This window comes from Cololabis saira, chromosome 1 (genome assembly GCF_033807715.1).
Source record: "Cololabis saira isolate AMF1-May2022 chromosome 1, fColSai1.1, whole genome shotgun sequence".
Classification (NCBI taxonomy): Eukaryota; Metazoa; Chordata; class Actinopteri; order Beloniformes; family Belonidae; genus Cololabis; species Cololabis saira.
Genome location: NC_084587.1, coordinates 50,187,898 through 50,201,410, shown reverse-complemented (window position 1 = coordinate 50,201,410; position 13,513 = coordinate 50,187,898).

The window sequence follows — 13,513 nt, the reverse complement described above, 5'->3', positions numbered from 1 at the left end:
TATGGCCGTTTCACTTGCGGGATACCAGATTCACGCATTCGCGTGAATGCACATAAACTGCACATTGCAGTTGTAGCCACTAGGTGGAGGCACAACCTAGGACTTGGAACAGACTCACACGTGTTGTTGACATGAGATCTGTCTTTACAGAGGGGGGAGTCGGGCTGGATCTGACGTCATCACCCTCCACCACCGATTGGTCGGGGGGCGCTGGGGGGGCGGGGCCTGCTGGGGGGGCGGGGCCGTCAGACGGCTGAGTCAGGAGGAGGAAATCAGAGAAAGACTTGCGGCTTCTTGTTCATTTTATTCAACAGGCAATGGCAGCACAAAAGCCTGTTTGGTGATCCAACTCTGAGGTGCAGATGTTCATAAACCTGGTGACTGAGGACTCTTCAGCCACCAGGCTGAGGTACATCCAGTGGCGGCTGCTGGTCTTTAAAGGAGGGGAAGCTCATTTTCGCCTTACATCATAAATTGAGTCAGTGTACTGTATTTGTATGTGAATTCCGGGCTTGTTGAGCCGCATTTGTAAAAACAAACATTTTGTAATAACGGTGCATTTTGTAATAAACGTCCAAAATGTAATAACTTTTTCATTGCTTTTTGTAATAAAGCCGCATTTTGTAATACATTATGCACACATTATGTAATAATGTATTGCATTTTGAGAGGATTATTATTGCTGAGTGTGTCGCTTATCGTTTTAACAAAGACAAAAGTCACTACGAGGATTTCCAAACTCTCCAGATCAACTCAGAATGACGGAATGAAGATACAAAACAAGATCGCTGATTCGCTCATTTCGCTGTCAATCAGAAAGGGATTCATCCTCAGACAGACCATCCAATCATCATGCAGCAGGCCAGCCGAGGCCATGCCCACTGCCCCATAGACCCCCAGAGAAGCTTCAGATGGGCGGGACAAACCCAGCATTTATCCAATGACGGTGTGTTTGGCTGCAGTGGAACAACCCACCCCAGCTTCATAGACGCTGAGCTTCTGCTGTTACTGTGAAGCTGCAGGAATGAATGAGAAGGAAGAAGCCTGTGACTGTGATAAGATTCTGAACTAAAGGTGATCACGTTCTAGCGCATATATAGTCAATGAAATGTAAACACAACAGTACATATTTGACCACTTATTTTTTGACATTTTAGAGGAAGCTGAGATTCCCTTGTAGTCTTAGAGGAATCGCCACTGCTGAGGAGAGAATTAAAAAGATCTAGACGGCGATAAGGATCGACCAGATCAACCAGGAGCTCTGTCTCTTCATAGCTGCTCACGGCTCCAGCTGACTTTTCAGCAGCTGAGACAAACATATAATATTTTCTCCTTTCTTCTCTTATTAGATTAAAGAAGGACTGCAATAGAAAATAAAATAGAGAAATCAAATTAAGTAGCATTTGAAAAATAAAATTAACCTAAACCATTCGACACGTATAGGTACTTCAGTTAAGTACTCAGGCTCCTCCAGACAGAAGGCCTAATGAGACAATGCATTCCTTTCTAATGGCTTGACAACAGTCCTTGACTCTACTGTATTTACTGAGATCAAATAATCTGAATAGATCAGTTTTTACAACTTTACAAAACAACTACTATATTTTCACGGAATATAGAAAAATAATTCTGCTCTGTTTTTCTGAATTAACGAGATACCTCACAACTTGCAAGAAGCTGTCATTCACTTGAGAGCTCGATAAAAACGAGAACAAGGAAAACAATTCCTACAGATACAATAGGGCCTTTGCACTGTAAGTGCTCGGGCCCTATTAATGATACTTAGGTTTATAATTCTGTTTCATATTTACTAATAGTATTATTTCTAAATATCTAAATATAGTGTTTTGGCTCCCTGCTGCTGTGGGCTATGAGCGCTGGTATCCTCCTTCTCACAGATGCCCCCTGGTGGTTGTTTGGCTACACTGCAGCCTCTTATGACCCCCCCCCTCTAACAAGAAAAGTGATTCACACGTGAATCACGCGAGCAAGGCCGTCGCAAGGGGTGTGCCAACCGTGCAGGCCTTTTTTTTTCTTTTTTTTTTTTCCTTTTTTCACTTATAAATATCAACAGTCACGTTCCATTACAGACCTAAATGTGTACTAGTCTGTGCATATCAGTAAATATATGTGCAATGATGTGCTTGTCTGTTGTTCAATACAACTGATCAGACCAAGCGCAGACACAAGCTGCTCTGATCCAGACGGGTGGAGTTGGAACAAACTGTCACACATTGTCGAGAGAACGAGACAGAATCAGGAAATTTCCATCAGGGGATGAAAAAAGAAAAAACTAAAGAAAATGGAAGAGTTTAATGCCTCTCTGAAAGGCTTGTTTGATAAATTTGTTACAAAAATCACCGATCTGACCGGGTCTCAAGCAGCCGTGGGGGCCCTGCGTCGAGGCAAGAGATGATGATGAGGCAGGGGAAGGTATCCAGTATTTTGTTAATTGGAGAGTTAAAATTGCGCATATAGACACCCGATCCGACCCGAAAAACCCCCAAAATTTCGAGGGCCCCCTCCCGGCCATTTTGCACAGGGCCTCGCAAATCTCCTAGACGGCTCTGCACGCGAGAATCATGCGTGAACACCGACAAATGAAACCAGGACCATCTGTACTTTGGGATTGTCATTGTTCAGGGTGTACTAGAGGGCTGCATTGGGATTGGGTCCCGCGGGGCCCAACGCAAATCTCGCAGGAGCGGGCGGTTTGAACTTTGCTGCGGGTGGCTAAAAAACACACTGCGGGATCGGGACGTTTCCTAGCGACAAGATGGAAATCAATGACGTGGAAAAGAACCTCAAACAAGGTCTTTATAAGGCAAGTTTGATATTTGGAGAAACAGCATTTAGTGTCTGTGGAGCATCTTGGAAGAGACGAGGGATTGGAACCAGCAGTCTGTCAGAAACATTCTCTTCCTCCACAGCAATGTAATGGCCAAGTGATTCATTTGTTAAATTAATTCGTTTCATACATTAACTTTGTTTATTTTATGTTATTTATTAGTGTTATTTGAGCCACTCACAGCCTACTCTTGTTGCTATAACCTCAATCACATAATTGATGCTTGTATGAAAGGGGAAATACAGTAGCTTGTGTAATGATGACAGTGATGGATTTGCATCTAACTTTCTGTCAGGTGCCTATGAACTGTCAATTGTCCATCAAGCTCCACAATGATCATGTTAACATTAAATCAGATAGATTTGTCCAGGACATTTCTCTTGTGGAACGGGAGAAGACACAAAATCAATGCATCTCTATTATTGTGCAGGCTTGAATTCTCAGAGTTTTGCGGGAGTGGGCGGGAGTGGAACACACACGTTGTGGGTGCGGGTGGTAATGGTCAGAAATGCAGCGGGAGGGGGATGAAGAAAGCAGTCCCGCGCAGGGCTCTAGAGTGTACCCTACCAGTCACAAGTTTTTACGCACGTTCCCTTTCAAATGAATGAATGAATGGGAACGTGCCTAGAGTGGGAAGATCGGGAAGAGCAAGACCACATACACAGGTGTTCTTGTCCCACAAATGTCAGCTTTTAAAATATCAAGGACAGTTTTTAGTGGTTTTGATTCACAAAAGGGGTTCTGCTGCCATCTTTCTGTGATAACTGAGAACGCCTATGTTTTTCTACTTTGACAGGTTTACACTTAAACAAAAAAGAAAAAGAAAAACTATTTAAATTACTTTAACTGTTCTACTTCTAAGTGTGATTACGTACTAATCCATCTTTGTAATCTCGCAAGCCGTGCAAAACATGAACATTTAGCACGTCTTCTGAGCACTTGGAATGATATATGTTCATACAGCAAGATTATCAAACATTTTCTTATTTATTCATTTAAGGACTGCCAACATTAGATGTATTCATGAAGCACAGGACAGCAGATGGGTCATGTCGGTAATTACCAGCACAAATCAACAGAATAGTTCAACAGAATTGAGTTACACGCGGGGAGAACTGTTGAGTATGTGGGCAACAATAATGCAGGTGTACCATATTTCATGTAATATTACACAGTACAGTCCCCTCTCCCCAAAGATATGCAGCCATGTTTCAAGAAGCCTAAAATATGTTCATTGCTCAACCAACAACTCTATATGTTACACTGTATATTTAACACCATGAAGAGGAAAAGAACAGTTTCCTGTTGGTGTCAAACACTGCACTATAAGGTGAAGATTGCCCTGCAACATCTCCTTCCATCTAATAAGCATTAGTGTGTTGCTCGAAAACATATCAGTATGTGTTTGGTAAAGATGATGGTGAACAAATTGTTGGAGTTGAAGTTTAGAAACCAAAAGCATGCTGCACTTCAGAAAAGGGTGGTCTGTTTTGAAGTTTGTTGTTTTTAGGAAATGCTATGCTGCACATTCTAAAATGTGGTATGGACAGTAAAGCATTTCCTAGAAATGACAAACTTGATTTCTGCTCTCTGAAATGAATAAATCTCTGACCTTTTCACCAATGCTGTTTTTGTCACCACCACCTCAGGAAGAACTGAAGCAAGACTTCCATTATGTACTGATAGCGTTTCATGCAATATATCAATAATGTCCTGATTTGAGATTAGGCTTTAGATGTTTGTACAACAGATCATCACAACAAATGGCTGCATCAGATAACAAAAGTGTTGATTCCAACTAAAAATATACAAAGGCCCAATATTGTGGCAATTAGTGTTCACTAACCAAATTATTGATTGGTAATTATTGATACAAACATTAATGAATCCTGGTGTTGTAAGTAGTTCCAGGTTACAGTGGTCAGTCATCTGCTCTTTATTCATTAAATTTACCTTAAATCGACATGCACAGACCAACAAACACAAAACATATAGCTACCAGTGTTTATTAGGTCCTGGTTTGCCATTTGGTACTCTAAATTACCTCTTTTGTTTTTATTAATCATTTTATTAAATATTAATTACTGTCCTTAGACACCTATATTCTCTGCAAATAACTCTCGATCAACAATAGCACTGAGCTTCATACTGGCCCCAATGCCCCAAATTAATGTATAAAGTTAATTGTAAATGTATAAAATTAATGTGTGTCAGAATGAGTGATTCTGCTTTGTACATTAAAGCACTTTCCGTGCTCAACAAGATTAGAAAAGTGCCACATAAATTATATTAGATTAGATTTCTTTTATTAGTCCCACAATGGGGACATTTCCGTCATTACAGCAGCAAGAGAAAGAGAGAAAAAAAAGGATACCAAAATAGTAATATAAACAATATATTCCTCCGGGTACTCCGGCTTCCTCCCACGGTCCAACAGCATGCATGCTAGGTTGATTGTTCATTCTAAACGGCCCTTAGGTGTAAGTGCGAGTGTGCATGGGTGTTTGTATATGAGGCCCTGTGATAGACTGGTGACCTGTCCAGGGTATACCCCTTCCTCCTGCTGTGATGAGCTCCAGCAGACCCCTGTGAGCCTGCACAGGATAAAACGGGTATAGAAAATGGATGGATGGATGGGTGGGTGGATGGATTAACAGTATATACTGTTATACAGTATATATTAAAAAAGCATATATGATTTAAAGGGCTTTATAAACATATTTCAGTTTAAATATAAATTTAAAGAGAAAAAAATAGCAATGTATGGATGAAATAGTCTAAATATATAGTATAATATGCGTATGGAGACAGACAATTTATTTTCTTGTTTTTCTTTTCTTGTGGTGTTAATTAAGTAATTGTGCAGACCATCTGTTATTATTGTTCAGTTTTGTTTTGAGGGAGGTTCAGGTATAATAAGATTTTCTTCTTCCTGCTCCTTTCTGGTTATGGAATATGCTCTTGATTGTGTTGTCATTTTACATGCTTGTTTCTTTTCTTTGCATATTTCCATGATCGGAATAAATAAAAATGAAATGAAATGAAATATACAGTTTTGTTTTCTTTTAATTTACATCATTGCACATTTTGAAATATGCCTGATTGAAGTGTCAATATCCCTCGTGAATATTTTAGTGTACATACAGCAGTTGGACTGTTGGACCCCTAGTGAGTGTGTGGTCTACAGGGAGCACTGCTGGTTGTGGAGTCAAACAGTGGTCTAACAGTCTAAATGCGGTCACCATATCTTTTAACCTTCTTTCAACGTCAGCCTACTGTAGCTTCAAGACTCGCTACAAATCCTCAACTTTTTCTGAGATTAATATGAGCTCTTACATTGTTAGTGGAGCCATGTGGATCAATTGCATTTACTCATTATTAACAAGTTTGAAAGACTCAAGAATATATTGTTTCTGTTAAACCACCGTTTGCCCAACATCAAATTGATAGGTTTTTTTAGATAGGTATTCTTGTCATATATCTGCATTATATATCTTATTATGAACTAGAAAATGCTCAAAAAACGACTTCTATTCATTTTGATCTAGTAAAAATCTGAGGTCATATGTACTTTACCTCCGCAGTACATGTGACCGATTTCCAACAGTGTTGCAGGCAGCTGCGATCAGATCTCTGTGGGAGCAGGTGTGAATGGAATGGCACATCTGTGGGAGCCGGTACAGTAATGCTTGAACATCCATCAGGAGCGCCAGGTGCTGAGGTGAAAACAACAGTCTTGGACATAAGTCTTCAAATGGCCCAGTGTGTGAACGTTTGGGGTTTTTCCGTCCCTTTTCTTGACCTTGGTCAGACATTCATATCCTGACTGTGCACCCAACACTACATCAATATACTGTACTTCGAAACAAAAAATATTTCTACTGGTAAGTAAGTAATATGTCTAAATATTTTTAGACATGAAATGAAATAAGTCAGTATAAACTAGAACATTAACAAGGAAATGCATGCTACAGGGACAGTCAGCTCCAGAAAGCTTTGTTCATTAACGTTTTTTTCTCTCAAAGCTTATGAAAATCAACATCTTAATTTGTCACTTTTGCTTTATCGTCCTGGCTCTTTTTTCTTTTTGTTTGTTTGAGCTTGCTACGCTATTTTTGTTGACTTTTTTCTTCTTGCTGAAAACTTGCGTCAACATCCACTTAACATGACTGACAGGTAGCCTATTAAGGTGATTGGACTATTCATCTTCTTCCGCTTTATCCATTCCCGGGTCGCGGGGGCAGCAGCCTCAGCAGGGATGCCCAGACTTCCCTCACCCCAGACACTTCCTCCAGCTCTTCCGGGGGGAGTCCGAGGCGTTCCCAGGCCAGCCGAGAGACATAGTCTCTCCAGCGTGTCCTGGGTCTTCCCCGGGGTCTCCTCCCGGTGGGACATGCCTGGAACACCTCCCTAGGGAGGCGTCCAGGAGGCATCCGGTACAGATGCCCAAGCCACCTCAGCTGACTCCTCTCAATGTGAAGGAGCAGCGGCTCGACTCCGAGCTCCTCCCGGGTGACCGCACTCCTCACCCTATCTCTAAGGGAGCGTCCAGCCACCCTGCGGAGGAAACTCATCTCGGCCACTTGTATCTGCGATCTTGTCCTTTCGGTCACTACCCAAAGTTCATGACCATAGGTGAGGGTAGGGGCGTAGATTGACCGGTAAATCGAGAGCTTCGCCTTTCGACTCAGCTCCCTCTTCACCACGACGGTCCAGTACATCGACCGCATTACTGCGGACGCTGCACCGATCCGTCTGTCAATCTCCCGCTCCATTGTTCCCTCACTCGTGAACAAGATCCCGAGATACTTGAACTCCTCCACCTGAGGCAGGACTTCTCCACCCACCCGGAGAAGGCATGCCACCCTTTTCCGATGGAGAACCATGGCCTCGGTCTTGGAGGTGCTGATTCTCATCCCTGCCGAGTCGCACTCGGCCGCAAACCGCCCCAGCACATGCTGGAGGTCCCGGTCTGATGAAGCCAACAGGACAACATCATCTGCAAAAAGCAGAGATGAAATCCTGAGGTCCCCAAACTGGATCCCCTCCGGCCCCTGGCTGCGCCTAGAAATCCTGTCCATAAAAATTATGAACAGGACCGGTGACAAAGGGCAGCCCTGCCGGAGTCCAACATGCACTGGGAACAAGTCTGACTTACTGCCGGCAATGGAAACCAGACTCCTGCTTCGATCATACAGAGACCGGACAGCCCTTAGTAGAGGGCCCCGGACTCCATACTCACTCAGCACCCCCCACAGAATGGCACGAGGGACACGGTCAAATGCCTTCTCCAGATCCACAAAGCACATGTAGACTGGTTGGGCAAATTCCCATGAACCCTCGAGCACCCTGCGGAGGGTATAGAGCTGGTCCAGTGTTTCACGACTGGGACGAAAACCGCATTGTTCCTCCTGAATCCAAGGTTCGACTATCGGCCGTAATCTCCTCTCCAGTACCCTGGCGTAGACTTTCCCGGGGAGGCTGAGAAGTGTGATCCCCCTGTAGTTGGAACACACTCTCCGGTCCCCCTTTTTAAACAGAGGGACCACCAACCCGGTTTGCCACCCCAGCGGTACTGTCCCCTTCCTCCATGCAATGTCGCAGAGGCGTGTCAACCAAGACAGCCCTACGACATCCAGAGACTTGAGGTACTCAGGGCGAATCTCATCCACCCCCGGTGCCACTGAGGAGCTTACAAACTACCTCAGTGACCTCGGCTTGGGTGATGGATGAGCACGCCTCCGAGCCCCAACCCTCTGCTTCCTCAGTGGAAGGCATGTCAGTCGGGTTGAGGAGATCCTCGAAGTATACCTTCCACCGTCCGACAATGTCCCCAGTCGAGGTCAACAGCTCCCCACCAGCACCATAAACAGTGCCGGCAGAGTACTGCTTCCCCCTTCCGAGGCACCGAACGGTCCTCCAGAATTTCCTCGAGGCCGACCGAAAGTCTTTCTCCATGGCCTCCCCGAACTCCTCCCAGACCCGAGTTTTTGCCTCCAAGACTGCCCGAGCCGCGGCTCGCTTGGCCTGCCGGTACCCATCTACTGCGTCAGGAGTCCCACCGGCCAACATAGCCCGGTAGGACTCCTTCTTCAGTCTGACGGCATCCTGTACTTCCGGTGTCCACCACCGGGTTCTAGGATTGCCGCCACGACAGGCACCGGAGACCTTGCATCCACAGCTTCGAGCCGCCGCGTTGACAATGGAGGCAGAGAACATGGTCCACTCGGACTCGATGTCCCCCGCCTCCCCCGGGATCCGAGAAAAGCTCTCTCGGAGGTGGGAGTTGAAGATGTCCCTGACAGAGGGCTTGGCCAGACGTTCCCAACAGACCCTCACAATCCGTTTGGGTCTGCCCGGTCTGTCCAACCTCCTCCTCCGCCAGCGCATCCAACTCACCACCAGGTGGTGATCAGTTGACAGCTCAGCCCCTCTCTCTCTCTCTCTCACCTCCCCGCGGGTGGTGGGCCTACAGGAAGGCGGGCCCACGTCGCCGTTTCGGAGCAGAGGTAATCAGAAAGCATTATATAAATGATAACACTTGTGCATTATTCACCCAGGGTTTACACCATCACCAACCCTTACCTCAGTTCTAGTTGATGACCTCGTTAACAGTTTCAGTTCCAATGTTATGACTGTTATTGATTATATTTCCCCAATTAAGACCAAAATTCTGTCAGGGAGGAAACAGTAACCCTGGAGAAACAATAACACTAGTTAAAGCACAGAGAAGTGTATGTAGACAAGAAGAATGCAGGTGGCGAAAAAATAAACTCCAGGTGTATAACAACATTTATAAAGAGTCTTCGCAACTATAACCAGAAACTGAAGAACGCAAGGCAATCATATTTTTCAGAGATTATCAATAGAAACAGTAATAATGCTCGCACACTGTTTTCTGTGGTAGACAGACTGACAAACCCCACAGCCTCAATCCCCCCTGAACTGCTGTCTGAAAAAACAATGCAATGACTTTGCTGTCTTTTTCACAAACAAAATATTACAGATAAGACAAGCAATGTGCAGATCCACCTCAGGAATGATAACACTTGTGCCTTCCCATCCTCTAGTCAATCTGGGATATTTTAGCCTCTTAGATTGTACAACCCTAACGGAAACAGTTTCAATATTAAAGCCCACAACATGCTGTCTTGATATTCTGCCTTCAAACTTTTTTTAAACAGTTTTTAACTGCATAGCTACGGATGTGCTGCAGATAAAAAATATTTCTCCAGTTTCACCAGGCCTTGAAAACTGCAGTAATAAAACCTCTTCTAAAAAAAAACAAATCTGGATGCTACAACACTTAGTAACTATAGGCCAATATCAAATCTGCCATTTTTGGGGAAAATCATTGAAAAGGTTGTTTTCCAGCAAATTCATGCTTTTACGAGGCAAAACAATCTTTTTAACACATTTCAGTCTGGATTTCGGCCACACCACAGCACTGAGACTGTATTCATCAAAATCTTAAATGTTATTCATCTGAATAATGATGCATGCAAATCCTCTGTTCTGGTATTACTGGATCTCAGTGCTGCATTTGACACAGTTGATCAAAACATACTACTCAGCAGGTTGGAAAAGTGGGTAGGACTTACCGGCACTGTGCTTCAATGGTTCAAATCTTACTTGCAAGATAGGGCTTTTTTGTGTCAATTGGAAACCATGAGTCTAAGAGAACCAAGATCACATGTGGGGTTCCTTAACGGTCCATTCTCGGACTGCTTCTATTCAACATCTATATGCTACCGCTAGCTCAGATTATGGAACATCACAACATTTCCTACCATACTTATGCCGATGACACACAACTCTATACTTCATCATCACATGACTATAGTCCCTTACTCTCATTGAGTAACTGTATTCATCAAATCAATGAGTGTATGTGCCAGAATGTTCTCCAGCTAAATGCAGAAAAGACAGAGGTGATCATTTTAAGGCTAATATAAAAAAAAAACATTTAAAACTCTCACAACAATGCACCCACTAACTTGCTAGTGAACAACATTACCTTTTCCTCCAGTCACTTTCATGGGACTCCCCATGGGGCTGAGAAGGTGTGTATGTGTCAGGATTTGAGATTTACCCCAGTTTCAGTTCTGTCTTGACCCTCCTGTTTCTCATCTGCCCTGATTGTCTGCATCTGTGTCTCTTGTCTGTCCCCTGCTCCTCGCTGGTCCGTACTGTTTCCTCCCTCCATGTTCCCATCGTCAAGTTTTCGGATTCATGTTTTTGATGTTTTAATCAAAAACCTTTGATCCTTTTGATCCTGCTCAGCAGCGTTTTTGGTTTTGCTTTTGCTCTTGCAGATAAATTTAAGTTTTTTCCAACTCCTGCCTCCTGCCTCCTGCTCTCCTGCAATTGGGTCCTCAACAAACCACTCCATGACAGTATGTGTACAGGTGTAGTGCTGTATGCTGTTCATGCTGCCATACCCTCTAATCATGGTGTGTGTGTGTGAGGGGCACTTCATGTCATCCCATTGATGATCTCATGATTTATTGCTACAGTATATGTTATATGTCAGTGAATAATGTTTGATGGGTGATGTTTGATGATATCTTTGAATAATGTTTGATGTTTTTTATCTGTGCTGTATTTATTTGTACCAAGGGACTGCAGATGCAATGATGGCTGGTGCAATGTATCAAATGTTTACATTTATGTTTTTAATTGCACATGGTCCCTCTCAAATAAAATTTAAAGGGGACCTTTTATGAAAAACAAATTTTTTCTTGCTTTAACATATATAAAGTGGTCTCCCCTCAGCCTGCCAACTCAGAGAAGGAGGAAAGCAACCAAATTCTGCAGTGTCTGTACAGCCGCCCGGATGAGCCGTCCAGTGTGATGTGGCTTCTACAAGCCGTTCAGATTCTGTGCCCGTCGTTACGTAACGACGGGCGCTATTTACACAGTTGTGGGCGTGGTTTTCAAGCCCACAACTAACTCCGCCGGCCGAAACTTCCGCCATTTTTTTGTAGTGGTGTATCGCGTCATTCAGGCAGCCAATCAGCACAGAGCCTCATTATCATAGCCCTGCCCACTCAGAATCCTGCATAGAGAATGAGGTTAGAGAATGGGAAGATAAAGACATGGCTCAGAGGCTGAATTTCTAATGTATTTAGCAAAAACAATCAAAAGCTTGTTTTTAAGACATTCAAGGCCTGCTTAAAATAGGTATTAGGTGCCATAATAGGTCCCCTTTAAAGACCTTTTTACACACGCTGCAAAATCCTTCTACAGGTTTACCGTCAACAGGTTTCTACCAGCTTCGAAATTGGTCCTCCTCCAGCCACTTTTGCTGGAATTTGCACTTCCCCATTTCTTTGTCTCTTTCGTTTTCTTCACAGCATGTTGCATGTTACATTTTGGGTGTTGTGGATTTGGCGGGAGGGGGGGGGGTTGGGGGATGACATCCGCTTCTAGTCTAGCTTCTAACAGGCAGAGACACAAGCAGCAACCATCCCAGGTCCCTGGTACCCAATCAAAGCTAGGCTAACGCTACTATCTTACCCCCAAAACTGCAGAGTGAGTATGTGGGTGAGTGAGCAGATGTGTATGTCTCTGTGTGTGTGTGTGTGTGTGTGTGTGTGTGTGTGTGTGTGTGTATGTAACAGTCAAAACGATGCTCCACCTGAACTGTAACTATAGTGGAGGAGAGAGGGCGCAACTCCGTCACCCGAGAGACCTGAAGCCGAAAAGGAAGTACCCAGAACCAAGGCCACCAGCAACCTCACAGAAGGCAAGAAGAGGGCAGGAGGACACACACCGCCCGCCCCCTCCCAGTGGCAGCCGTTTGAACAAGACATGCATTCATGCATTCATTTTCAGTAGGTTGGATTATTGCAATGGCATCTTTACAGGCCTTAAAAGGAACCCTGGCTATTAAGACATGTAGTCCCTAATTAGCCACAATTGTTCTCTTATACTAAAATATGTTGTTAGAAACACATAAAATAATCTAATTGCTTTAAAAATCTACAATGTTTATCACATATTTTGACCTGCGGGAGGCGCCATGTTTTACCTGCGCAATGCATTCTGGGGGCGATGACGTAGAGCGGTGGCTCTGGGAAGATAAGCCGCGTTAGTTTAACTGGGACAGGTATCTAAAACATAGATGAGCAGCACTCTCCCGGCCGTGGAGGCTGACGAGGGAGCCCATAAGACGTCTCGGTTCAGGCAAACTGGATCAAAGTTCTGTGATGCACGGGAGATCTGCAAAAATGATCAATGTCGTGCGCATCTTACAAGTGCATTAGGCTCCTGCGTAGACGGCGTAGCCTACGCCGTAGACGGCGTAGCCTACGCCGTAGACGTTTGACAGACCAGAGGCTGAGGGGACTGGCCCGGGACTTTGACGAAACGGGAGGCGCAGACTTCGCTTCAAATAGGCAAGAACATCTTTATTTAATTTAATGACACCAGATCTGGCTGGGGTTTTTATTGTAGCATCGGCTATCTGCTAGTTGAAACGTGTGGTCGGTTAGTCTATCTGAGTTTTATGGTGTTTTTGTAGTTCATGCTTTATGGTGCGGTACTTTTTTTTTTTTTTTTTTTACTTTTTTGTAGGTGCGCCGTCACCTTAATGTTTATCTGTGTTTTGATCTGTGTTTCTGGTGCGCCGTCACCTGTTTAGCTGTGTTTTCATCTGTTTCT